This window comes from Rattus rattus, chromosome 3 (assembly GCF_011064425.1).
Source record: "Rattus rattus isolate New Zealand chromosome 3, Rrattus_CSIRO_v1, whole genome shotgun sequence".
Classification (NCBI taxonomy): Eukaryota; Metazoa; Chordata; class Mammalia; order Rodentia; family Muridae; genus Rattus; species Rattus rattus.
In genome coordinates this window covers 149568138-149592893 of record NC_046156.1, presented here as the reverse complement: position 1 = coordinate 149592893, position 24756 = coordinate 149568138, and the positions used below count along the sequence as shown (strand labels likewise).

Here is a 24756-nt window from a genome sequence, read left to right as displayed (position 1 = left end):
TTGGGCAGCACATTGCGCTGGAGGTGTCCGTGCTGATGGCGGGGCTTCTCTGGATGGGCAGGAGGTGGAGGGAGCTGTGGGCCATGGCCATGCTATCGTCCCTGTACAGACCCCTCTGTTCTGCCATGCCCTCCCCTCCATGATGAACTGAGCTTTGAAAACTGGGCCAGAGTCCATCTTTCATTCAGTTTTGTTTTGTTTTGTTTTGTTTTGTTTTGTTTTGTTTTGTTTTGTTTTGTTTCTGGAAAGTATTTGGTCACAGCAGTGGTTAAACGGAGGCAGAGAACTGGAACTAGCAATGGGGCCATCGCTGTGACAGCCTGGCCCTGTGACCCAACAAGAGCGTGGAGGTCAGGGCAGAAATATAACAGTGGAAGACACGCGGCCCTGTGGCTTTGCATAGGAACAACAGGTCTCCAGAGGTCCCTTCTCCCTGGCAGGGGAAGGCTTCTCCTGAGGTCTCCAGGAAAGGATCGCAGCTGCCCTGCCTGCAGGTGACACTGGCCATGTTAGCCTAGAAGACACAGTTCCCCCAAACCAGCAGTGTCTGGTGTTGGTGGCTAATAGATATGTGCCACGAATGCTCTGCTCTGCCTTTGCCCACCCCACCCCCGCCACTCTCTGCCTCTTCCCATCTCCTGTCTCCATGCACACATTTCCCCTTTTTATTGCATTAGGGGCTTACCCCAGGACCTCCCTTTTACTGTCTCTGCGAAGACCCTATATCCAAGTAATGTCCTGTCTTGGTCAGGGTTTCTATTCCTGCACAAATGTCATGACCAAGAAGAGAGTTGGGGAGGAAAGGGTTTATTCAGCTTTCACTTCCACGTTGCTATTCATCACCAAAGGAAGTCAGGACTGGAACTCAAGCAGGGCAGGAAGCAGGAGCTGATGCAGAGGCCATGGAGGGATGTTACTTACTGGCTTGCTTCCCCTGGCTTGCTCAGCTTGCTCTCTTATAGAACCCAAGACCACCAGCCAGGGATGGCCCCACCCACAATGGGCTGGGTCCTCTCCCATTGATAACTAGTTCAGAAAATGCCTTCCAGCTGGGTCTCATGGAGCCATTTCCTCAAAGGGGGCTCCTTTCTCTGTGATAACTCCAGCTTGTGTCAAGTTGACACACAAAACCAGACAGTACATATCCTATTTTGAGAACTTGAAGGTTTAAGATTTCACTGTGCCCCCTTTAGAGTGACCCCATAACAGATGCCAGATTGTGACCCATTGCAGTCCTAATGGTTCTCTCCATGGTTGTCCTTGGGGACAAGAAATTGAGAACTCAAAACTTCTGAGTCAGAGGATGGCACAGCTGGGTGCTGCTCAGGTCACGAGGCCCCTGCCTGACAATTTTTATCTTCGAGTGTGAGTTGAGTATTTAAACACTAATGGCTCTTTGTGGTGGACTAATGTGAAAATCATCTGTAAGTTCAGTGTTGTCTTTTGTGTCCAGCTAGTCATAAGCTGTGTCCTGAAAGTATGTCCTTTCCCCCTGACATGTATGCTGATACCGGCAGGCCACCGTTGCTTGGTGCCAGCAGATCAAGCCCAGTGTTGTCTTGGGGTCCCAGTGACATAGCTGTTGCCCCAGGTGTTGGTATGGTGTGGGCATCCTAACCTTGTGCTTCACCAGAGGACCTTGTGTGATATGAAAGGTCTTTATGAAGGAACGACTTGAGGCCCCTGTTTATGACCTAAGATAATGCAGCAGAGAGAAGCTGTCAACAAGACCGTTGGGTGGTTAAGATGTTCCTAAAGTGGAAGAGAGCTATCAGCTCTGCACCGGTAAGGAAAGTGGGAGGTCGGTAGCCCCCGTCAGTTAGCTCTTCATCAGGGTGATGAAGACTGATAGACCTTCACTCTAAGTCTGTAGATAGAGCAGGAGCAATGTGTCTCCTTTGCATGGCAGCGAGGGACAGGAAAGTGTCATCATTTTACCTGTGACTACTCAGAAGGTTGGCCGAGCCAGCACTGGCTCCATACCTTCGTTAGGCAGCAGGGTGGGCTCAGAGCATCAGCCACACTCTGTCACGCTCCATCCACTGGCATCCAGAAGAGAGGCGCAGGGTGGTGTTTGTCTGCCTCAGGGCCTCTACAGGCTCAGGCTTCAGGTCACAGACAGGTCCACTGTCACGGCGAGGAGCTGACTACCTCTTCACAAGTTTCCTGGGCTGTAATGGCCATGGGCTGCAGGCTGGGTGTGTTAAACAGCAGAACTGTGATCTCTTGTGCTCTGAGAACGTGAGGTCAGGTACCAGGAGCCACACTGCTTCTGATGTGCCAAGGGAGGGATTTGCCCCAGTACGCTCAGCCTCTAGAGGTTCATCAGCAGGCTGACAGAACTCCGGCCCTGCCTGTGCACAGTGTACTTGTCACAAGTCTGTTCAATTCCATTTTCAAAAGTCACGGTGGAGTAGGACTCACCTAAGGTTATATGACTTCATTTAACAAATCACAACTGCGGTGATGGTACTTTCAGACCAAGCCACATTCTGAGACAGTGCGGGACAGCTCTCTGACATAAGTTCTTTGGAAAACTCCACCACGCCCTACCGACATTCCAAAGGCAGTGGTGGTAAAACTATGGAGTTCCCCTGGCAAAGGAGCTCCTCCCCCAGCCTTTACTGCTGTCCAGGTGGAGCGCCATAGCAACCTGTCTTCCAGGCCTCCTGGGTGTTCTGTGCTGGAGGTGTGGCCCCCACACTAATCTTATGCCCCATCAGTGTTAAAGAATGCTTTCTATATTCATTCTGTTTGAGCGTCTGAGGAAGGCCTCTCTGTGCAGTCTACGCTGGCTTCAAACATGAGATCCTTTTCCCGGAGTCTCCCAGTGCCTGGGTCATTTTTATAGCACACACACACACACACACACACACACACACACACACACACACACACACACTGTTAAGTGCTATACCTCCATTCTCTAAGTTATGTAACATCTACAAAACAGATGGCAACCTAATTGATGAAAGTGAAATCAGCACTAAAACTTGATACTACCATCAGCTTATATCTCAAGGTCCTACCACCCTTGTGGTGAAGTTTCCCATTAGTGAGGATGTGATTTTAAATTTCTAATGACCTTCTGGGTAATTTCAGCTTTGGTAGAGGCGGACTGCTTCTTGTCAGACCCAATTAGGCCATTGGCATTTCCCACACAGTAGTTGGTGATGAACTGTAATGTGAGTATTTTCTTCCCTTTCTGCTCACAAGTTCTCATTTAGGTTAGCTTCCTTGGAAGCCACTTGTCTGTTCTGTGAAAGCGAGTTTAGTTAGATTCGTTCCTAAGACAGCATCTGAACATAGTTCTGGGCACATTGGGTGTCTGTTGGCCTCAGGAAACCACCGGCCACACACAGTTGTACATAGATTGCAAGGTGCTGAGGACAAATGAAAGGGTATGGCTCTGTGAGGGGGTCACCCTGTCTGCCCATGAGACCTAGAGATAGACAGTCCACCTGCAGACAAGTGTGTCAGTCCACGTGTTAGGTGGTGGCAGTTTAGCCTAGTACGGTTTGTTTCTTAGAGGCGACGAAGTGTAAATGGATTGGGTTCCCACCCTCATCTCCCTCTCCAGACTGACCATAACCGTCTAAAGCTCAAGGCCACACCTTCTTCACTGATTAATTCACAGCCCCGATGCCCATCTTGTCATTGTGCACGGCAGAAGTTAAACCTTTCTTCAAAACACATGGAGCATGAGTTTTAGCCTGAGAGACAAGAACATTGACATTCTAGTCAGAATCCCTCTGTGAGCAGAGAGCATGGTATGTGTGGCAAGGAGCCCTGGCAGGAGTTGGCCGGTTCCCCTCATCCAGGCTGATCTCCCTCACCAGAGAGGCAGCACAGGAGAGTTGCCCTGGGGGCACAGTGAATTGAAGTGTCTCCACATAGTGACTGAGCATGTGGGTTCTCATAAATCACAGGATTCTGACTGGATTCCTTGGGTCTGGGATGAGGGAGGAGATATGAAGTCTCAGCTTTCTTGGGGCCACACTGCTGGGAAGGGCTTTGAGGCAGCGTTATATAACATCTGGCTCCATAGCAGGTATGGAAACCAGAAGTGGTTTGTCAGCTTCTCAGTGGTCCTTAGGAGCCAGCTGCAACCTCCACTACAGGAGGGTCCTCTCAGCACGTGGAGGGGAAGGAGGAAGTGAGGCTCCTCCTCTGTATGTCCACAGGAGGGTTGGCCTCTCTGTCTGCTCATGTTTGTGGAGACTACAGTTATCCAGTCTATCAGGAGCGTTTGCTTACCATAAACATGTGGGCCGAGCTTCAATCAACGCTCCAACTTGGCTTTATAAAACAAAATATATAACAGTAACTACATGGAGACAAGAGCCTTGGTTGAGTCCATGGCCTTATGGTTACCTGAACCTTTTAACTCTTAAATCAGCCTCTTGGCTTCAACTGTCCAGTTGTACGGCACTGAGAAAATGCCTGGCTGAGTCTTTAAAGATGAATTTCCAAGCAACCTACTACCTTGCTGACGGAAGATCCATGTTCTGTTGTTGCTGAACTTCTCGGGGCAAAGAGGTCATTGATTTTTGCTTATGTTCATGCCTTGGGGCAGGGGTTAGTCATTAAAGGTAAATTATTGTAGACTGGAAGATTGAAAGAAATGTCACACTCAAAAAGGTCCCTTACCTTTCACAGTTCAGTGACTGTATCTGTGGATCCTGCCCCAGGTGTATAGTATGTATAGTTGACACGCCCCCTCTCTTCATTCATTGTTGCAACCTATAAAGGCTGTTTGTACCCAAAACAATAATAGTTCTATTAAAATATACATTCAAATATTATTTGGACTTTTAAAAGGAAGAAATTGTGTCTCCTGTCACAGCACAAGTGGACCTTTATATACTGTGCCAAGTGAAAAAAGCCGGAGGTACAAGGTCTCAGCCTGCAGAATTCCACTGTCAGGTCTAGGGCAGGCCCAGTTGTTGATTAGGAAGTAGAATGGAAGTCAGCGAGGGGAGAATTAGGAGGGAGTGTTCAGCATACAGTTCGCAGCTTAAAAATGAGGAGAACCCAGAGCTTTGTTTTCTCACTGTGAACACTGAGCACTAAAGAACTATACACTTGAAAACGGCAAAGGTGGTCAGTTTTAACCACATTTCTTACCACTGTGAATGCATCAGCACAACACAGCAGTGGTTTGGTGGCTCAGGAGCTAAACTACCCTGTGACTCAGCAGATTCACCCCTAGGTGTTCACTGAAGAGGATTCAAAGCAAAGGAACAAACAAAAGCCCATCTGTGGACGTTTAAAACACCATTGTTGATAAGAGCTAAAAGGCGATACTGTGCCAAATGGCTAACACGTGATGAACAGGAAGAATGTACTCCATCCTTTGTACTGCACAATGTCACCAAGCCGAGAAAAGAGGGCTGAGTCCTGTTACAGTAGGCGTTGTGTTTATAAAAAGATAAAGTAAGGGGGGTTATGTTATATGGAGGTCTGAGGAAAGGCGGTGCCTCAGCGGGCCCATGCTGAGACATCCCTTTCCCCTGAGGGAGCAGCCACATGGCAGTATAGTATAGAATAGAGTTTATTCATGGGGAGGGGAGTTAAGAGGGTAGTTGGGGCAGAGAGAGGGGGGTGGGTAGAGAAATACGCAAATAGAGTCCAGCCATGAGCACATGGAGAGAAGGGGATGAGGAGAGAGGAGACAAGGGGGAAGAGCAAGAGAGGAGCAAAAGGGAGCAAGAGCAAGAGAGACAGGAGGGGACAGGAGGGGACCTTTATAGTGTCAGGCATATATGTATAGCTGTTGCCAGGTAACTGTGGGGGTGGAGCTTAAACAGAATGCTAACAGTAGGTGAACTTGAAAACCATCTAGCCAAGTAAGGAAAGCAGACACCAGCGGCCATGATTCTGGTCTCATCTTTGGGAAGTGTCTGAAGTAGGAAAATCTGTACACAGAAAGCAACTCACTGGCCACTGATGGCTAGGAGAAGAAAACCCATACAGAATTGTGTCTTAGTGGGTGCGGGTTCTCTTGGAGATAGTGGTGAAGTGTTCTAGAATTAGGTAGTGGCAATGGCCCCAAAGAAAATGAATTCAGCTGCCACATTGTAGAGCTGAGGTGGCTGAAAGGATGATCGCCGTGCCCTATGCCTGTTACCTCAGGAAGGGGGATGGGGAGCCCTGGCTGTAGACCAGCCTCTGTGTCTTAGCTGCAAACGTGTACATTCACGTGTTGAAAGGACTTTCTGCAGGACTCTGGCTACAATCCCAGGGGGACTAGGACTGTTCTGAGAGAAGAGGAAAGACAGATGTGTGGCCATGACGGGGTCTCGTTGAGGGAGAGCGACCAGGCAGTTGAAGGGGCCACAGAAGCCCTGAACTCATGCAGTTGCTTTCTTGGCCTCCCAGAAGGCTGGCCCTCGGGCCATCAGATACATGGGCCACATCCACAGGAATGATACAAAGAGGAAGCCGGCATCTCATGTCTGCTTTTAAGAGCAAGAAGATGCTATGCCAGAAATCCCCTAGCAACGCCACTTGGCAGAACTTAGTCACGTGACTGTGCCTAACTCTAACATGCTTGAGATTCTTTTAGACCTATTGCCCTCAGCAGAATGAACATTTGACACAGGGCCCCATCTTAAAGAGTAGTCATTATAAGCACCCTTGGCACTAATCAGACACCACTGGTTGAGTGGTTAGAATGCTGCTGCCCAAGTCGTCTGCAGATATGCATGAGGTAGAGATCCAGCATCCCACTGGCTTTCCACAGCAGCTCTCTGCTGTCCCCAGGGTGCACATAGCTTTGCTGGGTGCCAGGTACTTCCCTGTGTGGGGCCTGCTAGTGAGCTTGCATTCCTCTGGAGACTGTAAGCTTAGAAAATCAAAGTTATGTTTATCACCAGAATGAAATCGCACAGCAGAGGGCGTCTAGGGTTCTCCTGCTCCTAAAAAAGCTGCATGTAGAAGACATCCTGACTCCGTGATGACAGCCAGGGCCTTGTTGGGGATAGGCATGGACAGACAAGCAAGGATGAAGGATGCTGGACGGCTGTCCCAGGCCATGGCTGAGGAGGCTGTCTTATGACCCCACTGGTGTGGACGCTCACCAGGCCAGGTTCCTGTGGGTGCTCAAACAACTGAACACTTCTGCTCTGCTGTTGCTGTGTCCCTGGGAAGATGAGTTTTCTACTAATGCCGGATGTAGGTTGATGTCATTATGCTGGTGAGGGCTGGCACAAGTTAGATCAAGGCCATGATTGGACAGTAAAAGAATAAGGTGGGGATAAAGTTTTTGTAGGGAGGGAGAATCAAGATTGGAGACTGAGAAGGATGACCCGGATCTGGGTGGTCATGAATTGTCAAGGTAGCTGGGACGGATTTCTGTAGGCAAATTTATCTTAATCTAGGTTCATATCCTTATCAGTTGCTAATAAGTTTATTGTGTGGATGTATTGAGGATTGCGAATTTAACATGTAAATCTAATTGTTAAACTACAGGTTTTTAGAGTTTTGATTTACCGGGCTACCCGGGGTGTGAACAAAGTTCTCGGTGGGCAGAGAGACAACCTGTCTCAGTTCTGGAAGCCGTGCTAGGCTGTAGAATGCCTGAGGCTAGCGTGGCATGGTGCCACGCTAGAACGGCCCGCGGAACACAATGTGTGTGTCAGGCATGGTAACAAACCGCCAAGAGGACAGTGTGTCAAAGCAGCTGGCAGAGAAACAGCTGGAGCGCACAGCTCCCGCGGATCTGAGCTGGGTCCGCCATTTTTTTATTACCGTAATATGGGACCTTTGCAGACAGGACCTCAAAAGCTATGGCAAACCCAAGCCTGAGGATTGGTAGTGACACCCAGTCGTCAGAACTGCGTGGTGTGTGGCCCAGGTGCCATTGGCTCAGCCCTCCCTGAGATTCCACAAAGCAGAACCCCATGCGGGACAAGCGCATCACACTAGAGAACGATATTGGATTTGTGTGAGTCACGAGGTCGTTGAGTGGCCTGTGTCTCAGGATCCAGTTCACCACTGTGATTTGTGCTCTCCACGGGGAAAGGCTGCTGGTGTCTCGAGGTCTTGCATTTCTATAACCAGTCTCCTGTAATTGATGGATTACAAAGCAAAGGCTTATTTTGGTGAATGACTCTGGAGACTTGGAGCTGGGTGGGCTGCATCTGACGCTGGCCTTTGCTGAATCACAAGGTGTCACTGTGCATCACACAGCAATAACAGGAGTGCGTGCACCGTGTGTGTGTGTGTGTGTGTGTGTGTGTGTGTGTGTGTGTGTGTGCGCTCACACGCTCGTGTTTCATGTCATGGCACATGTGTGGAGGACAGAGGATGACTTAGGTCAGTCCCCTGCTTCAAACTTAGGTTGTGAGGCTTGACAGCAAGCCTCTGCCTGCTGAGCCATCTCGCTGGCCCTCGCACACAGAATCTTGATGGGAACGTATGGAGATCAGTGTCGATGGCGCTTCTGAAGAGCAGACACTGGAGTGAGGCTGGGATCACCCCGTCCCTTCACATAACACCATCCTCTGAGGACGTGGCTCCCCAAGGCACCCAAGCTGGTGCTGTGGGTCAGGGTCAGTCATCCACTTTTCAGACAGGATCTACCTCTGGTCTGCCATTAACGTGAACCTTAAAGGCTGATGAGTTTAAGCTTTGCTGGATAGACATATTCATACAGAGGAGAAAACAAAAACACAGGGCCAGCTGAGCGGAATGTTCCTAACTGACCACAGTGATAGCCAGGCCCTGGGGGGCGGCGGGTGCGTGTGGAGTGAAGCAATGGAGGTGCGTTACCCAGACTGGTGGGTTAGATTCCTAAGGAATGTGTGTCCGTGAGGCTGTCACACGGCCTGTTCTACTTCACTCCCTCTGCATCCTGGGCTCTGTACACTGGCTTGGAGCTCATTTCCCTGAAGCTCTGAAAAAACGGAGGACAAGGTTGTGATGCCCCGGCAGACATTGTCGTCCTTCCCTGCTGGAATCTAAATCTTCCTAGCACCTTAAGGATCTGAACTGTTGCCCAGGAGAGATGGCCAAGAGAAGTGGAAACCCACAACAAATGAATCAGAGGACCAGATGCCTGTAGGTCAGAAGACCAATTAATTAATTAATAAAAGACCAAATGTTTGTAAATAAATTTCAGTGGCAAAAATAAGGCCACAGTTCTCTTGCATTAAAAGAAAAAAAAATGAAAAGATAAGCCAGGCTAGGGAGATGACTCAGTCAGCAAAGTACTGGCCACAGAAGCATGGAAACTATTTTCAGTCCCCAGCACCCTCATAAAAGCTGGACGTGGCAGTGTTTGCCTGTAATCCTGGCTCTGTGGGACACAGGCCAGAAAGAAGATCCCTGGGGCTTGCCAGTCAGCTAGCATAGCTGAGCTGTAGCGATCTAGGCTCGCTGAGACGCCTGTCTCAACAGAGTCGGCTAGTAAGCCACCGAGGAAGATACCCAGTGTCAGCCTCTGGCTTCTACATGCTTGTGCACTCCCAGAGCGGGGGAGGATGTTTCCCTGATACTGCTCCTTTTCTGTGAATTGCATATTACTTGGCTGTCTCCATCCGGGTGCAGAAACCTGTCAGACCCTGCAAGCTGAGTGTGCCATCCTCACCTTGAGCTTGCCTCTCCTTGCCCCCCAGGTTCCTGTTGAGCTTTCTTCTCTGTCCCTCACATCCCGAATGCCAGAAGAAAGTCCCCTCCTCACTGAATACAAGGCCACAGCCTGCCCCATCCTGTGTACACCTCACAACTCCTTGTTGTGGCTCTGTCTTAGCTCTGAACACCAGCCCACCAGACTGGGAAACACTTCCCAGATGGCTTCTCCTCCTCTCTTCTTGGATGAGCGTGATGGGGTTGGTGTTTACATAAGTACTGGGCTGTCCTCTGTCAGGACTGACTTGGTCATGGCCACTACTCTCTAGTTCTTTACTCGCAAGCTCCTGGAGCTGCGTCTCTCCTATCCTGCTGTGTCAGCCACCTGCTGTCCCGGCATGCTGAGAGTCAGTTCTCCATGGATACCTCACAGTTCTGCAGTCTGGACCCTTAGAGCCAAGACACAGCACCAAGATGGCATTACTATGCACGGAGGCATTCCAGGTCCCAGAGGCTTAAGCACTGCCCCTTCCCAGATATGACATCATCCTACACATCCAGGACAGAGGAGGAAAGACTTCATCCCTCACCTGGGAGACGGATGCTGGTGTCTGCAGCCAAAGAGAGCTGTCTGCCCGTCTCCAGAGAGGAGAGGAGAGAGGGATGTAACATCAGCCAACCTCATGTCAGGAGTTCGCTCCTGGGAGGATCCCACTCACAAGCACAGGTGACATCTGGTCCCTGGGATGCCACCGTCTTACTGTAGGAATTGATGCTTAAGGGGCTGCTGCTACAGATCCCTGGCCTGGCTTTTATCCCTGTTTGTCTGGAAATGGTGGTTGTTTCTCATGCACTGGAGAGAAAAGAGAGACCTTAGATCTCTGTTCTCTCTTAAGTCTCTTAGGTGTGTATGCATGGTATGTATGGGACACACACACACACACACACACACACACACACACAGAGAGAGAGAGAGAGAGAGAGAGAGAGAGAGAGAGAGAGAGAGAGAGAGAGAGAGAGATGGCTATGAATCCTGGACTCCTGAGTTCCGAGCCAGTTTGCTCACCAGCAGTGACCGTCTGGGACACAGGAGTGGGCAGAGCCTCAGACTATGTGATTGCAGATCACAGGCTGACCAGTATTCATGGATCTGCTGGACCTGAGACGCCTTTCCCCTTCACTCCCAAGACATTTAGTGGTGTAGCCTCCAAGGCATACACATACCCCAGCCTGAGCAGCGCCCTCCCTAATAGGTGGAACCTGCCTCATGAGGAAGTTGTTACAACTCCCTAATGGACTTCTGGATTCGCAGGTTCTCCTGAGGAGAGAAGGAGGCAGATACAGAACTGCCGACAGAGTAGCGTTGAAAATGTTCTTCACAGGACTGTAATCTACTTTGCAAAGTGTGTCATTCAGCCTTTTGAATTTGTAATTACATGGCATCCTCCTGGGCCCTGGAGGATAAGAGGTTTAGAAGATTGTCCTGGATGTTAAACAAGCAATCCAGCCTTGTTCAGAAAGTCTCGAGACCAAATAGTGGCAAATGTAAGCTACGTTCAGACTCATCTAGGTAGGTTTTATCCATCTTCACATCTGCAGGAAAGCTGATGTGGCACCGTTTTATGGTTGAGGAGTTCAGCCCAGAAAGGCTTAAGCCTGTCTCTTGGTCAGACTGACAGACTGACAGTCTGGTCGCAGAGGTGATTGCCACTCCGGGCACACTGCCCACACTGCCTCTGTTCTGGTGACCAGTGGTGTTTCCCCAAAGACCTGGGGCAGGTTATTGAGGAAAGGGTGTCGGGGGTAAGGCGTGTTTGCAGAATAGGATCGCATTACTGGGTACTGGCCTCCAGCTAAGATCATCTCAGAAGAAGACACCTCAGGAGCTTCCCACCTACCCCAAGTGTCAGCATCGAGGCTCACAGGGCACTGGGATGGTCGGTGTGTAAGTGTCAGTACAAGGGGCACAGACTTCTGTGGAAGGATTGAGTTCTCTCAGCTGCTAGTGCGGAGTGACAGTCCACACAGGAACCAACCAATCCAGGATCTGAGACCCTGTACTTCCAAACTGGTACATAGGTGGTCACCCTGATTTCAGAGCTGGGAGATAAAGGAGGCTGCTGGGGAGAGAGAGAGAGAGAGAGAGAGAGAGAGAGAGAGAGATATCAAGAAGGAAAACACAAATAAATGGGGGGACGTTTGAGTCAGGGTAAAAACTGCTGACTCATCGCCGCCAAAGCCTATGACCCTAAGTGGGAAAAGCTCCTCTTAAATGAGAATGCGGTACCAGTGGGGCCCACAGGCAGACAGCTGGAGAATGAAGGAGTTGTTTGCCTTGAGCCACAATCTGTTCCATATGGGACGGTAGATGAAAAGAAAAGCAGACCGTCCAGCCCTGGCAAGTTTGAGCCCTCAGAATGGAAATGTGAGAGAGAGAGAGAGAGAGAGAGAGAGAGAGAGAGAGAGAGATGGAGGGATGGATGCAGGAAGTGGGCAGGGCCGGGCAGAGCAGCCAGCATCTCTGGAATTCCCAGGTGTCTTTGCGGTAGTTCAGACCTTACCTATGGGTGCAGACCCTCCCTCCCTATTGAGAGGCCTGGACAACGCAAGCCAGGGAAGGGGAGAGACTTTCTCCTCTTACACATCAGAGGCTCTATGTCAGGGAGAAGTTTCACCTTAAGGCTTGAGCTTGACTCCTGCTGTAGGATTTCTTTGGAAATCGTCGACAACTACATGTGTGATGCTAATTAAATTAAACAACTCGGGCACATCATCTCGAAAAGCCAGAGTTATACATGGGCTCTTTTCATCCTACACAAAGAAAAACAGCCCTGAACTGCCTGGGATTCTGGCCCATGGCCCCCAGTTGTCCCTGGGGTCTTGGCCCATGGTTGTTGGGTGGTCCCCAGGTAGATCACTACGATTTGGCGCCTGTTTCCATGTCTAGAACCCAGAATTTTTACATGTCTTTTTCTCTTCTGTTTGTGGTAGCAAGAAAATGAGATAAAAAAGTGAGAATCTCTAGCTTGGACAAGCAGCCAAAAAAAAAAAAAAAAAAAAACCAGCATAGCATTAGTGACTGTCCATATTTGTGAGGTTCTGGGAAGAGATCAGAAAGCAGAAGGTGGTCTACAAAAAGCCTGCTGGCTGGTCCTCATAGAGACATGTCTATTGGGAAGCTAGTTGCCAGATGATTAAAAATTACTCCACTCCAGGATTAGAGATGGTATAAAGTTTTTTTTTTATTTTAAAACACTGGGATTTATTTATTTATCGTATGCCTCTGAATGTAAAGCCTGCATGTATATATGGGTGCCACCATGTAGATATCTGCTGCCTGAGAAGGTCAGAAGAGAGCACTGGCTCTCCTGGACCTGGAGTTACAGGTGAGTGTGAGCCTCCATGTGAGGCCATAGCATGAAGTGCCGTTAACAACCGGGCCACTTCTCCAGCCTTGTGCTGCAGGTTATTAGGCAACATTTGTACAGAGCACAGGAAGTGGATGCTGTGCCCAGTCATTCATCAGTCCCTCCTTACAGGATCACCCAGACACCCAGACAGTGCACCATTTGTATTTTGCTACAATCATCTTCCAGACAGACACCCCGCAAACACAGTTTAGCTGACACCCCTGAGATGCAGGGCTACATAGACAAGTCCCCCTTTCAGTAGTACCCAGCATAGAAGGTGTAACGACTCGACAGTCTAATGAGGGGACGAGGAAGGCACATGGTAAAAGATACAGCCACTGCAGTCCAGAGAGGAGCCTGGTTCCACACATTTACTCTTTTGCCTGAGTGTCTGGCCTGGAGCCTGTGACAGAATCGCTCTCTGAGAAGGGCTATGTTAATTCATGGCTATTGCTTGCAGTCTCCCTTTCCTGAAATTGCTCAGGGCCTCTTGTGGGTGTTTTGTTTTGGGTTTTTTTTTTTTTAATTATTGTTCCTTTCTCATTTGTACAGCTGTGTACATGTGTGTCAGTACTTGTGTGTATATGTGTGTCGATATGTATGTAAGCATTCAGGTAACTAGAAGCCAGAGGCACCAGATCCTCTGGAGCTGGAGTTACGAGTTATGAACCTCCCAATGTGGGTGCTGGGAGCCAAACTGGCACCCTTGGGGAGAGCAGCACATGGTCTTAACGACCTGTGTGTTCTGAAGGTCAAACCTGCCAGCGCCTACTCCCCTCTGTAGGCTCTGCCTCTTCCCAATGTCCCCAGGACATACAAGACACATGGTTAACAATAGCAAGGAGAGAGTAAAGGACTGCTCTTTGACAGGTTGAGTGGCTCTTACATAAGGCATCATGGAGAAATTCGAAACCCATTAGAAGACCTGAGTTGCCAGCAAACTGTGAATATCAAATTGAGTGTGTGTGTGTGTGTGTGTGTGTGTGTGTGTGTGTGTGTGTGTGTGTGTGTGTGGGGGTGTGTGTGTATGTGTGTGGGGGTGTGTGGGGTGTATGTGTATGTGTGAGGTGTGTGTGTGTGTGTATGTGTGGGGTGTGTGTGTATGTGTGTGTGTGTGGGGGAGGTGTGTGTGTGTGTGTGTGTGTGTGTGTGTGTGTGTGTGTGTGTGTGTGTGTGTTTTAAGTTCCCATGTGTGTTGACATTCTTTAATTTTGTATCTGAGAAGCTATCAAGACAGTGTTTTGTCTCTCTGTCAGGCAAGAGTCTTCTCACTCTCAGCTGCTTTCAATCCTTGCTCAGAGGTGGCCGTGGTAGCTGGAGGAAATGGCACCCTGTGCAGGACATGTCTGTGTTGCTGTACCACTGACATGCCATCAAAGAATAGAGCTCTGAGGAGTGACTGTCCCTTACAGTGTTGGGACTTTGTGACTAAATGGCTGGAAGCATAACGCGTACAGAGGATTTCTCGGTATGTGGGACACTGGCCTTCTAGCATTGTGGCTCTGGTGACTGGTACTGGCTCTGTGGTCTCGGTCTCCTTCCCCGCCCATGACCTTAGAGGATGACGGGGAAGCTTAACCGCTGAAAAGAGCTGGCACAAGTGTCAGTCAGCGGGTATTAGAATGAGAAGGCCATTACTGTTAGTGGCTAACGCATCTTCAAAGGTGACATTACTGTGGTACCAGCCTGGGTGGAGGATGGCAGGTAACAGCCCCCCTCCTGCAGACGTGAATGATGGAAGGAGAAGAGTTATATTCAAAAGATTTCTTTCTTTGTACCCATGGACATTTTTTAAACTTCAAAGGATTTGCCTTGCACATTGGCTGTGTTTCTGAGGTTGTTTGTTTTGTTTTACATTTTGGGGCCTATTTGGCCTCATTTCTTACTGATTCTTCATGGATGGCTTGCAATTTCTGTATTCCCCTGTTATATTCTTTTTGTCCCTAAAAATGGTATGCAATAATTACACAGCCATTGGCTGTCGTGCTTGCAAAAGCTGGCCACACTGCTCACTTAGCCAGGGCAGTGTTGCTGTAAGGTGGACACCAAGCAAACCGGGGCCAATGTGAGCTTTCCCTGTTGGAGAAATTAACAACGTTGTTTATCGCTGCTAAGTCTGGGCAGGATGTATCAAGAGACATGCTGTCAGGCCTAATTTAGTCTCATCAGATTAACTATTCCATGTGACGTTGACGTGTGCAGAAAGTGATAAATAGCTCATGTTGAAATCCCATGGTGGGTTCTCGTGGTTAGGGGCACAGGTGATGGGCTAGGCTGACATCCTCCCTGCCTGCCGCAGCCTGCCGTCTTCTTCCCATGGCCTCAGAGAGCCGGCCCTCCAAACCTGAGCTAACCCACTTACTCCTCGATGCTTGTTCCTAAGCATTACCATATTTCTGGGGGCTGGGAGGGGATGCTGTCTACCTGGTTTTGACCTAAAAGCTATTTCAACAAGTATTTGGGGGCAGGGATAGAGAGATGGCTTAGCAGTTACAGGCACTTGCTCCTCTTCCAGATAAACCAGGTTCAATTCCCAGCACCCACAAGGCAGTTCATAACCATTCGTAACTCCAGTACCAGAGGACCTAACACCATCTAGTCTCCAAGGTCACCAGGCATGTATGTGGTACACAGACACATATGCAGGCAAAAGTCCCGTACACATAAAATCAAACAAAGTAAAATAAGATTATTTTCAAAGAATATTTTTGGGTGGCTAGGGATGTAGCTCAGTGGTCAGGACATTTTCCCAGCATGCACCAAGCTGGGAAAACCTCAGCTCCACCAAAATAAAAGGAAGTCATTTGCCAGGTCCTCGGGACATTATCACTAGTGGGTAGCGAGGTCAACAGATGTCACCTGGGAACTCATCACTGGCGGGTTTCTACACCTCAGGGTAGAGCAGAGCCTGCGGGATGTAGGGCCACTGCCAGGCTCAATTCGCCTCTCCACTTTCAATCAGAAAACACTGAGCAGACCAGGGAGCTCCCTGTGCAGTGAGTGTCCCCAGCCTTCCAGCCGTCAGTCAGCCCCCGTCTGCTTTTTCCACTCGCCATCTCTCCCTGCCCTAGTCAGTCCTGTGTGAGGAGCCAGTGCTGCCTCATTGGCTCTAGGACTGCTCTGGGTACACTGAGCAGCCGGCTGACTGGAAGGACTACTCTTGATGTCCAGCATCCCCGCCAGCCCTGGGGCAGGGCACAGCATGGTGGGTGCACGGCTAGGGAAGGAAGCTTTAGGTGTTGTTAGCCTCAGGTCTGTGACGGTGGAAAGGCATCCCGTCCCCTAGAGCCTGAATTTCTGGGTCAGAAATGAAATAAAATAGAAATCTCTCACATGGAAAGATGCGGCATTTTATGGGTGGTGGTCACTGGTCATTCTCAGCAGTGGGTGTGCGTTGATGTCTTGTCAGCTGTGACCAACTCATCTACCCACAGCTATCAGGTTGTTCCCCTGAGAGGGGCTGGGGCTGGGACTACCTGAGTTGAAAACATAAAGGTACAGCAGCTGGCGAGCAGCCTAGGTTTCCAGCCTGACTCACTTTTACCACAGCCTGGGCATTTTTCCCTGGCCAGGCCACAGGTTCCAGTGAGGCACCATCTGCCCCAGACTCCAACTGAGCCAGGCACAGGGCCGAGAACGAGCTTTGTACTGCATTGTCTGAAGCCAGCATCTTGGTACACTGGCCTTAACAAGCATTTCTAAAATGTGTGTCATAGTCAGGGAGTCGTGGGCACCAGACAGACTCCCTCCTGTTCACACACAGTGTGCCATAGCATAGTTAAAGGGAGGCCCTTGCCTTAGAGAAAGCCACGCAGTTCTTCGCACCCAACAGTGCTGCTCTATCTACCGCTCAGCACCTTCCAGCAGTATCCCGGAACACTTCTGATCATACCTGGGAGGTGACAGAGCGTGTGAAAACCTTCTCCAAATGTGGCGACTGTACTGTCTTATCTGATTGCCACACCCCTGTCTGGGAGTCCACTACATCAGGGTCTTATACACCAGACAAGAGTGACATGGTATAAAGAGGACAGCTATGCATCACTAGACCTGGGCCTCTGTCTTCCATGGCAAGCAGCTCATCTCTGTCTTCGTAGACCATGTGTGTTGTGTTTCAACTGCAAATAACCATTGGCAAGATATGCCCTCACGGTGCAAGACCTCAGCAGCCCCTGCTGCTACTGAACCACAGGCCGTGTGGTCTGTTCCTGCAGACCAGAGAAATCGGCCCAGCGCTTCCTTTGAGATCGCACTGCATCTCAAGTCTGTCTCAGGGAAACGTGATTGATGCACCAGCAGAAGTGTTTATAATAAACATATCAATTGTTACTCCGCAGATTATTATAGGATGTTTCTAATTCCCTTCCAGAGTCTAGTTTTCTTAAGAGTTTTTAATATTCTCCTGCCATCTTCCTCCTGTTGTCTGTAGCCCTTCCCCCAGCAAACACAAATTTCAAATTAGTGAAAGAGCTAAGCTGTAGTCTGTTAGAAAGCTCACACTCCTGTTAGGAGCACACCACCCTTCTGTGCTATGGTGTGTTTAGTTCCAGGTTCTGGGGACCTGTTATGTTATGGTGGTCACAGCCATTCTGTTGTCACGATCCACCTTCCTGACAGACCTACAGTGCAACTGTCACTCTTTCCATTACTATGACAAATGCCAAAGGAAACAAGCTAAAAGGAGGAGGTATTTCCTTTGTCTCACAGTTTCCATCCATAGTCCTTGGCTCGTTGGGTCTAGATCCAAGGTGAGGCAGAGAGAGCATCACGGCAGGAGGAACATGTAGGCAAGAGGCAGAGAGGGAGGGCGGGAACAAGGGCCAGCCCCAGAGCATGCCCCAGTGACCTTCCTCCTGCCAGCCTCCGCCTCTCACAAGTTTCCAGAACCTCCAAAAATAGCACTGCCAACTGGGGACCAGTCCTTCGGCAGTGAGCCTGGGGGTGTTTCATGTAGCTTAGCAGACACTGTGCTGCATCTGAGGCCTTGGATTTCAAAGAGCATCATCGATGGCTAGAAGCCCAGTCTCTAGTGACTCTGAGAGTTTGGATCCTGACCCTCCGTCACTGCTTATGTAACAATAGGCAGCTTTTTTTCTTTAACTTGGTGTGTATCTGTCTGTCTTTCTGTGTGTCTGTCTGTCCACTCTCTGCAAGAGACACATAAGGAAGCAGAATTCCTAAAACTTTGGTGACCATGGGTCCCAGCGATCGCACCATAAGACCAAAGAGTTCAACAATTAGGTGTCTTGGGCCACCATCCTGAGGTCATACCTGCAGCAGATACACAGAGTCCTATGGCCACAGGCTAGATCTGCCTCATCTGCATGGGTGCTGTGTGTTCCTGGCATGCATACACCTGAAGGCCAGGGGACGGTGAGCAGACACACACAGACATCAGTGAAAGACCGAAAAGCCACAGCCAGAGTGTTTGTACTCAGTGATGTCAGTGCAGGAAGGAGCAAGCCGAGGCTGGCGGCCGTACCACCCCCTCCTTCCGCATGGCAGGTGTCTTTAGTTGAGAAGCCAGTGTTGGCTCTGTGCAGATCATTGTGTGGGACTTGCGTAAGTTCCCACGCAATCCAAGGGAAAGGCCCACGGTTCTCTTTGCCTCCCTACAGTTCTACCATCGTGAATCTGCCAGGTCCATTCCTCTGACTTAACGGGCGGGGTAGTGACAGAGAAACACATAGGATCCAGAGGGCGGAAAGGCAGCATCACCAGGCAGGCAGAGGAGCCATGCAGACGGCTCGGAAGTCTGTCTTCACATGTCCGTACTCAAATGCACATGCTCATGAAGGTGCCACCGAGGTGAGCCTTTATTTATCCTGTAGACGAATCAATGAGTTTAAACGTGGGGTTCTGTGAAGGTCCTTCCCCTAAGGGTACCCTTCACCCTTACAGAACACGTTCCCTTTGTAAAATTTGAGAAACCCAGGGCCAGTGAGGTGGCTTAGTAAGAGCACTTGCAAGCCTCACGAACGAAGCGCAGTCCTCAGAACTCGCCTCTCAAAGAACTTGGTGCAGTAGCATCTGTGACAGCAAGATGGGAGGTGGACACTGGAGAATCACTCAGAAGTTCATGAACTAGCGAGCCGGGAGTATCCCAGAGCAGCCCAAACAACAGATAGCTTGTCTCAAGAATGTGGAAAAAGAACCAATTCCCAAAAGTTGCCCTCTGACCTCCACATGCACACTGCAGCATACACATGTTCCGCCTCCCACATACTGGTAATAAGAAACCTTTTTTTTTTTTTTAATTGAGAAACAGAGTTCTGGAAGTCCTAGTGGTTCCTGGTACAAGAGATTGGAGCTGCAATGGAAACTGAGGCAGAGAGCTGAGAGCTAACTGTACTTTTCCTGGCCTGAGTGAAGGATGTGCTCTGGCCCTCAGTTCAGCAAAAAGGCTTCCAGCTAACCATCAGCCTGAGCACAGGGATCCCAATGGAGGAGTTAGAGAAGGGACTGAAGGAGCTGAAGGGGTTTGCAGCCCCATAGGAAGAACAGCAATATCAACCAACCAGACCCCTGCCCCACCAACCACCAACCAAAGAGTACACATGGAGGGACCCATGGCTCCAGCCACATATGTAGCAGAGGATGGCCTTGTGTGGCATCAGTGGGAGGAGAGCCCTCGGTCTCTCCTCAGTGTAGGGGAATGCCATGGTGTTAAGATGGGAGTGGGTGGGTGGGACGGGGAGCATCCTCCTAGTAGCAGGGGGAGGGGGAGAGGAGAGGGAGAACCAGAAAAGGGGATAACATTTGAAATGTAAATACATAAACTATCCAATAAAAAATATGGAAAATATCTTTTTTTTTAAAAAAAGGCTCTCAGGTCTCCAGCGCTCCTCACTGGCATGGCGTGAGTGCTGAGGGCTTCTCTCCAGAAGGCAGAAGGCTCCGCACACTCCTGCACCCAGGCTTGTCTGTCAAGAGGCCGTTGGCACATGCCCCCGGATGCTAGCTGCTGTTAAAGCCAGCCGAGCCTTGTTGTACTCGTCCATTATGAATTATTGAGTTGCATGCATATTTATAGCAACTTCCTCGTAGTTTAATAATTTATTCATCCCGTATGGCTCCTTCAGTCTATTGCTTTTAATTGTTAGGGGAGTCTTTTTGGAGCTAACTCGACCAGGTTACTCTCTCAAAGTGACACTTCCAGAATTCTAAAGTTGACTCCCACACACTCGTTCCTAAGTTCAGCTCCACAGGAGTCCGGGCGTGTTCCCTGCCCGCAGGCAGGGCTGCTACAAGTAGAGAAAGAACCAGGTTCTCCTCTGAGCCCTGGAGATCAGCACACAAACATCCAGTATCCGATCCTTCAATTTTGTGTACGACGAAACAGATGAGAGACCTAAAGAAAAATGCATCGTATGTAAGAAGAAAAGATCCTTCCATGCCTCAACAAGTAAGCTTCCCGTCAGGGGAGGGGGAGCATGCTGTCTTCTCAGTGTGGTCCATCACCCGCTAGTGAGCGTTCCTCACAGACCCTGGACCTCCCTCCCGCCCTGACTGCTCAATGACAAAACTGACCTGTGGAAGCAGCTGTCTCCTGTCTCTACACAGCTAACTAGGCCCAGTAGTTGGAAGGTGTCCCAGGTAAGAAAGGAGTCTTAGTTGTTAGAGACGCTGGCCGTGGAGACAGGGCACCCCAGATTTTCAGTTGAAGACAAGGCTAGCAGCCGTACATCTCTGTCTTGGGAGCAGGCCTTGGATGCACTGTTCTTTCCTTTGAGTTGGGTTCCTAGTCATGAATGACATCAATTTCTTTACATGATAAACGTCTCTGCCAGAGTCTGATGCTGGTCATCTGGACTTTCAGAACTAATCCAGACTTTTAGGAACATGCAGCAAGAATCCTATGAAGAAACCCAGTCACTGCTGGCCAGTGCCATGAGTCAGCATACGACAGGAAGAGAAGGTTTAACTCAGTATGTATGTTTAACTCAGTCTCTTGAGTAGATACATAATGTGTCCTTCTCTTCCTTTCTGCCCCCACCTAATGTCCCTATCTATCATGGATTCAACTCCCGGCCCCGCCCGTCTTCCCCAGTTCTGGGAAGAGATTCTCCTTAGCCCGAGCTCACTGTGAAAGGCACCAGACTGAGCAGAAGTGAGAACCCGTTCTCTCGGGCTCCAGAGTAGCAGCCCATTGCTCAGGGCAGGCCTTTGAGGCTAACAGCACACAACTATCTACATTACCATTCTCAGAAGTGAGCAGGGGTCAGCCACCTCTGGTTCCTTAACTACCTCTGTGCCACGAAAAACCTTTTAAGCTTAATGTCACTCTCCAAGGATGCTCCTAGCATCTGAGGAACATATGTGTGCACCGAGCAGTGTCCTGGGCACTGGGTTCACAAACTCCCCATAGTCCTTGACCTTCAGAAGGAGCCAGGGTCTAGAGGCTTTCATTGTGTTTTGGTTAAGTGGGAGCTTCTTAGGGAAACACAGCTGGCAGTACATCGGTCCTGCCCTTGGAGAGTCAGGGAAAGTACCAGAAGGGTAGCATGTGTGGTCGCCTTTGACGTTGGTATTTTCCAGCTGGCTCTAATATCAAGGTCAGAGTAGGGAGAGGGAGTGTGAGCATTGGCTCCACAGGAAAATGGAAGTCTTACCAGCCGGAGTAAAGGTGAGGAGCATTCTAGACTTGTGTCTCAACTTAGAGTGGCCTACAAGTGTGTTCAGTGTGATGTACCTTAAGGATGACAGAGGACACTTGATCTTTACACATGGACAGACCAGGACCCCAGACTGTCGTGTGGAGGCATGGCCACCCTGCAGAAGACTCAAGGCCCCCTCGAATGGTGTCTTCTCCCTCTGCTGGTCAGCAGAGAGTCAGCAGGGTTTGGGAGTGCTTTCATAAAGTGGATAAGTCTGCCCTGAGTCTATCTCTCCCTTAGATCCCAGCACCTTCCTGATTTGTACTTCATTAGGTCAACACTGTATTTTTGTCCCTGGGTCCACAGCACCCAAGACCGTAGTGTATACTAGGGTTAGCTCAGTGACTATGGATGCCTTGGGGGGAGCACAGTCCCTGCAGACTGACTGCTGTGCTCTATACACCAGGACCACTCTGGAGCCCCACAGGCAAGGTGCAGCTCCCAGCCAGGAGCTGCTATCACTGACCCTGCCTTCTCCCCAGCCCTGGCAATTCCCCGCCCCCTGTTCACTTTTAGCCCCGACCTAGTTTGCGTTCTTCATCATTCAGTCTTACTGTGCTTGTTGGCAAATGTCATCAGCGCATTGGTGACAGCGGTGACAATTCAGAAGCTCCTGTAATGCAGCCTGGCCCATCTTATACTTTCTTCACTCAGAATGGATGAATGGATAAGGGGGGGAGGGGGGAGGAGGGAGAGAGAGAGAGAGAGAGAGAGAGAGAGAGAGAGAGAGAGAGAGAGAGAGAATGTAGCTGCTTTAAGAATAAGTTTCCATTTAACCTGAATGTCTCCTGTATGCATGTTCTATCCAGCTGAGGGATCAGCCCAGGGCTTCTCCTCCCTGCCCTGTTTATGCCGTGGCCATCTCCCTGATTATGTCTCAGCTCTGCAGAGGAACTGCCGGGCCGCTGTGGGCTCAGTCCTTTCTGTAAAGCACCAGAAGGGCCACACTGCTCCTACGATGCTCTCTGCTTCCTCTACCGCTCCTATCATCTGGAATCTGCCACCTTCGTATCCCTTACTAGTAGGTGTCTCCCTGAGTCACACTTCACACGTGGAGATGACTTGATATTTCCCAGGTCACTCTGAGCTCCAGAGAGGATGCTTGGCTCCTTCTTTTATAAGGGAAACCGGAGCCCAAATACTAGTGCCGTTGTGCCTTGCCTACTGGCTTTGGTCTCTTTCAGCCTTTGAGAATGCTTCTCAATCCATCTTCTGCCTTCTCACTTTACAACAATAAAGCCGGACTACATAATTGGTGAGGTGAACTGTCCCAGGGAAAGCACGGGGAAGGAGACACCCCAACTGTCCCAGGGAAAGCACGGGGAAGGAGACATCCCAAGGAGCAGAGGGACTGACAGGGAGGGCGAGGAGGGCTCTGGATGACTCAGAGTATGAGTACTGCCCTTCCTCCTTCTTTCAACACCAGACACCTATATTTGCCAAACTCACAGAGATACTATGGTTCTCCTATAGCCCAAGAATAGCTTGCTGGGGTTGGAGTAAGGGAATGGACACCTCACCCATAGACAGTTGGGGTGTCCCCTTCCCGGTGCTTCTCATGGGACAGGTGATCTCACCATCAGGCTCTGCCTCATGGAAATTTTGTCTATTCTCAAGGACATACTCAGCTTTTTCATGGTTGCCACAGAGACCAGCCACATTGAAACTGAACAGTGTTGTTTCTGGGAAATTAGAATGTCCTTCCGACTCGGCTTCTGGCAGACCTCACAGTTTGCTTCCGTGGCCTCTTGATCTTAAAGGAGCCCTTTGGGAACAGTCTTTGCCTTTCCCCACCTGTGAACAGGGTCCCTGGTGGAGGTGACTGTCTTCTTGCTAGGATAAGGGGGGAGATGACATCCACCGTCCCTCCAGCTACTGGACAGGGAGCAAGCACTCCAGAGGTAGCACAAACACTTCCTGGATTATGAGCATAGGAAGACAGCCTTAGGGCCCTAAATATTGATTAGCGCAAAGTGAGCCAAGATCAAGGAGCATCGCGTCTGGTCCATATCAGGGTAGAGAGGGGCAGCTCCGCCTGAGGCTCCAAGTGTACACAGAGCCAGACTGAGGGGCTTTGATTCCAGTCTGTACCAGCCCAGCCTTGTGTGCTACACTCCTGGCCACCACCCAGCCTGCTGTAGACGTGCGAGTAGCAGGGCAGCTTGTGATATGGAAGTCGTCCTCTTCACTAGCAGCTTTTTAAAAGGGGGAGCAAAATTAGTGATGCGGTTTTTGTTTTGTTTTGTTTTGTTTTTTGTTTTTTGTTTTTTTTTTTTTTTTTTACTACTTTGTTTTTTTCTGCTAATTCTGGGAAAGGCCCAAGTGCGTGCTGTGATCTAAGGAGGTTCCTAAGTTGCACCTCCACACAGGCAGCCATTGAGTTTGCATATCTCCGGACCAGAACAGCTTCTGATCGGCCGTCTTAGAAGCTGGAGGTGACTGATGTTCTCCGCTCACCAAATCCCTCTCCGCTACATGTGACGGAGAGGGTTACAGATACCTAATTCTGAGGAACCAGCAATAAAGAAGTCAGAGAGCCCTCGTACTGGGTGTATACTCTGTGTGCAGACTTTGACCCGGCTGTGATACCCTCTTGGCCATGCTTTGGTTCTTGCTAGATGCATAGCTTCCTAGGCTTAGCCTAGTGCTTGGCAGAAGGGACCCCGAGGAGGAGAAAACATCATTTTTCCCTCATTGCTGGGCTGTGATTCCTGAAGACTGTTGCTCTAGAAATGTGAGCAGGTGCAGATGTGGAAGGTTGTCTGGGTTTGACCATCTCATCCTTTCTGGTGGGCAGTCTTATCAGGACCTGTCAGTTTCCTCTCCTTTTAAGAGCCACTGTTCAGTTCAGTCCAAAGCTACATACTTTGTCCTTTGAACTGGACACCCCCACCTCCAGAAATCACCCACCATAAAGCGTGACCCTTGAGCCTGAATTTTATTTCCAGATGACTAAATCTGGAAATTTATTTTCAACGATTAATACTCGAGTCCCCAGCACTTGCCTAATCAGCATTGACTGTTCCCTGGTCCTTCCTCGTAATTGAAATTCAAAAGAATGCGCCTAAAAACATCCCTGCTTTCAGAATCAAAGATGGGATAGCTTCAAGTGTGTT

General features: G+C 49.7%; 1 long non-coding RNA gene across 1 annotated transcript in view; it reads left to right on the top strand.

Annotated features, from left to right (window-relative positions):
• LOC116897051 overlaps positions 1 to 24194 on the top strand; it is a 39079-nt gene extending 14885 nt beyond the window's left edge. The window contains exon 3 of the long non-coding RNA XR_004387391.1: positions 23957 to 24194. This is a non-coding gene — a long non-coding RNA (uncharacterized LOC116897051). The remainder of the gene's footprint in view (positions 1 to 23956) is intronic.
• Positions 24195 to 24756: the final 562 nt, after the last annotated feature.